Genomic DNA, 4549 nt, shown 5'->3' on the forward strand with positions numbered 1-4549 from the left:
TTGAGCCTTATCTTGGGAATAATCCTCAATTTTCTTGAGGAGGAGATCAATCTTCATAGCGAGCATGTCGGCCTCCTTGACGGAGTGCATACCTCGCTGGCATGGTTGGAGGCGATCATCGCTCCAACCTTAGTTGGAAACCATCTTCTCGATTAATGATGTAGCTCTTTCAATGGTCAGCAAGAAGAAAGCTCCACCCGCAGCGGCATCCACATGATCACGGGATGACTGAGTCATCCCGTTGTAGAAGTTCTGTAGAATGAGCCAATTGTCCATTCCGTGGTGCGGACATGCTAGTATGTACTCCTGAAGTCTCTCCCAAGCTTCAGGAATTGACTCATTTGATGCCTACTGAAAGTTCGAAATCCGACCACGAAGAACATTGGTTTTGCCCGTCGGCAAGAACTTCGAGAGGAACGCCTTGGCACATTTGTCCCAAGTGTCCACAGCAGCCTTGTTAGCATAAAACCATTGTTTCACCCTCCCCAAGAGAGAGAACGGAAACAGACGGAGCCGGATTGCATCTTGCGATAGACCCTTGATAACAAAAGTACTGCAGAGCTCCAGGAACTGCTGGAGATGAGCGCTGGCATCCTCATTGACCTTGCCACAGAAAGGGCTGGCCTGCACCATCGTAATAAGACCCGTCTTGATCTCGAAATTTTCCCCTCCGGTGTTAACCTTGGGGCCGGTAGCGACCTGCTTAGCAGACGGAGCAGAGTAATCACGGAGTGTCTTCTGGGCCATAGCTTGAGAAGTTGACGATGATGCAATGACTGGTTCGGCTGTCGAGAGTGGTCTCCGAGGTGATACGAGACGAGCTCGCACCCTCCTCAAAAGTGATTCTGGATCGGAATGAAAGTTTTGGAGCAAGTCGAAACCGGTCATACACTACCCTGTTTTCATATCAACAAAGACAAAAAAACAAAGCTAAGTTAGCCTATTTAGCAAGCGAATACCAATTTCGATTTTGTTCATAACTTTGTCTATATACTTAAATATATGGCTTCCCCGGCAACGGCGCCAAAAATGCTTGTTGGCACCTACCAACGTCACCACCGGGAAAGCCGCGATGACGCCCGCTGTTGACGCAAAAATCAACACACTAGAATCCGAGGGCAAGTGTTCGCCAAGCTCCGGAAAGTCAACCAAGCGTGCCAGTCAATTTGACCTGAAATTGACAAGGGAGAAAACAGAGTCAAATTCGAGAGCATATCAGCTGGGATTCCGAATATCTCTCAGATAAGCGTATCGGCAAGCTTTGCCGATACAGTAGACGACAAAAGGATATAAAATGTAAGCCTAGAATAACCGAGCAAATCGGCAGGATCAGCCGAGGCACTAAACGACAAAACCGGTTTGAAATAGCCGATCGTGTGTATATAACAAAATCTAAGCTACGAATGTGTAACTTAGATGATGCGAACTGAAAACAGATTTAAACTGGCTCTTGAGATAACAAAAGTGTTACTACAAAACCTAAAGACGATCTAATATGTTTTGAGTAGATAGATCTAATAATGGCCAAAAAGTATAGGAAAATCTACAAATCTAGCCGATATCAATGATTGGTGAAAAAATCTAGACGAGACGGCAGCGATGCGCCCAGAAGTCAAAGCCTAGATGAACTCGATAACTTTTGAATAGATTTGAACGAAGCCACAGCGATACGCCCGGTAGCTAAAGCTCAAATATACTTAGTAAAACGAAAACTCACCAGCAAACCAAGTCGCTCAAATGTGAGGCATCCTTGATCAACTTGAAAGAACTCGTCGAAAAAGAAAAGAAAAGGCGAAGTCGCCGAAAAAGTGCAAAGGAATTGTAAAGTTTTGTTGTATTGGATGTGTATCAAGTTTTTCCGGTCCCTTACAACTGACATTTATAGCCTAACGCTACCAAGTCCTAGCCGATCACGACAAATATTACTTGACCTAAAAGAAAAGACTTGCTAAAGATAAACTACTTTAAATATTACAACCGAATCCTCAAGATTCTCGTAGAGTCCGGATCCTCTTCTCCTCCCTTGATTTCATCGGCAACTCTCCATCGGTCGAGCGCCATAACGGGTAAATCAGCATCTTCGAAGCATATTCCTCTAGTCCCTCGGACGGACTTCATCAGCCGATTCCAACTCTGTACATCTTTTGGTTTCTTCCAAATCGGCCACCTTTTCTTCACAAAAATCACCTTCCTTGACACGTGTCAAAAAACGGTGTCAACACATGCCCCCCAGTTTCGTTGTAATTTATTTTGTTCTGAAACTATTCTAACCCACGATCGTCCTTCTGCTCCGATCAGTATTTAGAGCCATTCCTCGTACCCCGTGCACACGGCTCACTCCATACAATAGGAAAAACTATTCTTTGCCCCTGGCCCTTTGCCTTCTGTCTGCGCAAACCCAACGCGCCGATTCACCTTCCGTCTTTTCATCTACCTAGATCGGGCCATAAATATCGCCCTTTGGCCTTGCATCGGCAACAAGCCTCCATTAGCTACAGCACCCACCCCTTTCTTCTTCCTGTAGTTCCAAAAACCCTAGGTTTTCCTGTAGCAATGGCGGGCATCAAGCGCTCTGACGAAGGCCCTTCCGATGCTCCTCCGGCGATCCACCGCCGCCTAGAGTAAGTTCCATCTTTTCACTTCCGATCACTGCATTCTTACTTGTTCTGATTCCAAATCTTTGCACAGCGACGACGCTCCCCTTCTTCGGACTCCTCCAATTCGGAGGGTCCTTTTCCCGGTGCCGATGAAGGCACCGTGGAGTACATCCGCCAGCATCTCCGAGAAAAGGACGAAGCTCGCCAGAACTACTCCCAGGAAACCATCAGGTCTCAGCGCCTCGCCTCCGAGCTGGAGGCGGCACAAGCTGACCGGGGCATTGTCCTGGCCCAACTCACCGCCGCCGACTCCAGGGTCGCCTGTAAGTTATTGCTTCCAAAGTAGCAGCCCTTCTATTTTTTTGATCTCTTTTCTGATACTTTGCTTCAGTCCTGGAGTCGCAGGTCCAAGCCCTCCATGCCACAGCTGCCACCGCAACCGGGTCGGTGAACGCAACCGGTCTACCTCCCACTGGACAGCGAGGACTGGTGGGTCTTCGAGGAGCTCGCCGACAACATGGAGATGGCAGCCGCCGCCATCTCCGAAGATGTTAACATAGAGGCGGTCATCGGCTATGTCTTTGCCGATGATTAGATTTCTAGGAGTAGCATCTTCTTAGAAATAACTTTTGCTGTATCAGCCAGATCATCTGATCGGCCTTTTTGTAAATAATATTATTAATGAAGTATTTCTCTTTTCTGTTGACTTCCATCGCAACTCCTCAATTAACAGCACAAAAAATCAAATCTGACCTGAACTTGAACAGTCTAAATTGTGTAGATTTTTTGCACTAAGGGCGATACATATTGTATCAGCCATAACAATACAACCGATAACTCAATTAATCGGCTATGCATCCACCCAAATGCTAGGGTAATACTTCTTCAAATATTTTCCATTAAGAGCTTTATAATACTCTTCCCCTTCAAGCATCTCCAAAAAATAAGCACCTGCTTATTCTAAATGGTCCCTCCCACGTTGGAGACCATTTGCCGAATTTTGAACTCTTTGTTCCTATCGGCAAAATCAATTTCCAAACCAACTCTCCTTGCTCAAAGGTTTTGGCCTTCACCTTTTTTGTCATACCATCGGCCAATTCTGGCTATGTTCACCTCAACATTCACAAGAGCCTTCAGCTGATGGCCAGCCAAATCTTCCATTTCATCCTTCATCAGAGAAGAATATTCATCGGCCGTCAACTGATCCTGAAATGTGACACGTCGTGAATCAAGATTCAATTCCCATGGGAGAACAGCTTCATGTCCATACACCAAATGATATGGAGACACTTTTGTAGCACCATAACAAGCCATTCTGTACGCCCACAAAGCTTCATTAAGCACAGTATGCCACTTCCTAGGATACTCATCAATTTTCCTCTTCATCAACTTAATGACTCCATTATTAGATGCTTCTGCTTGACCATTAGCTTGGGCATAATACGGAGAAGAATTCAACAATTTAATTCCCGTTCCAGTAGCAGATTTCTCAAACTCATCTAATGTAAACATAGTACCCTGATCGATCGTAATAGTTTGTGGAACACCAAACCGATAAATAATATGTTCCTTGACAAATTCAATCATCTGTTTCGACGTAACATTTCTTATAGGAATTGCTTCAACCCATTTGGTGAAATAATCAGTAGCCACCAAATTGAACTTATGATTCTTGCTAGATGGTGGATATATCTGACCGATTATGTCAATTCCCCACCCTCTGAATGGCCATGGCTTGATTATGGGATTCATGGCCGACGTAGGAGCCCTTTGCACGCTCCCAAACTTCTGGCATTCTTGGCAACCTCTGTAATATGTGAAGCAATCTTCTAACATTGTTGGCCAAAAATATCTGTTTCTCCTAATCACCCATTTCATCTTATAGGCCGATTGATGGGACCCATAGACCCCTTCATGAATTTCACCCATTAACACCTTCGCTTCTTCTTTAT

At 45.3% G+C, this 4549-nt stretch overlaps 1 non-coding gene across 1 annotated transcript; it reads left to right on the forward strand.

The window, feature by feature from the left end:
- Window positions 1-274: 274 nt before the first annotated feature.
- LOC120705282 lies at window positions 275-381 on the forward strand. Its single transcript, XR_005687870.1, has one exon. It is a non-coding gene; the product is annotated as a small nucleolar RNA R71 (small nucleolar RNA).
- Window positions 382-4549: the final 4168 nt, after the last annotated feature.

Source organism: Panicum virgatum, chromosome 4K, assembly GCF_016808335.1.
Source record: "Panicum virgatum strain AP13 chromosome 4K, P.virgatum_v5, whole genome shotgun sequence".
NCBI lineage: Eukaryota > Viridiplantae > Streptophyta > Magnoliopsida > Poales > Poaceae > Panicum > Panicum virgatum.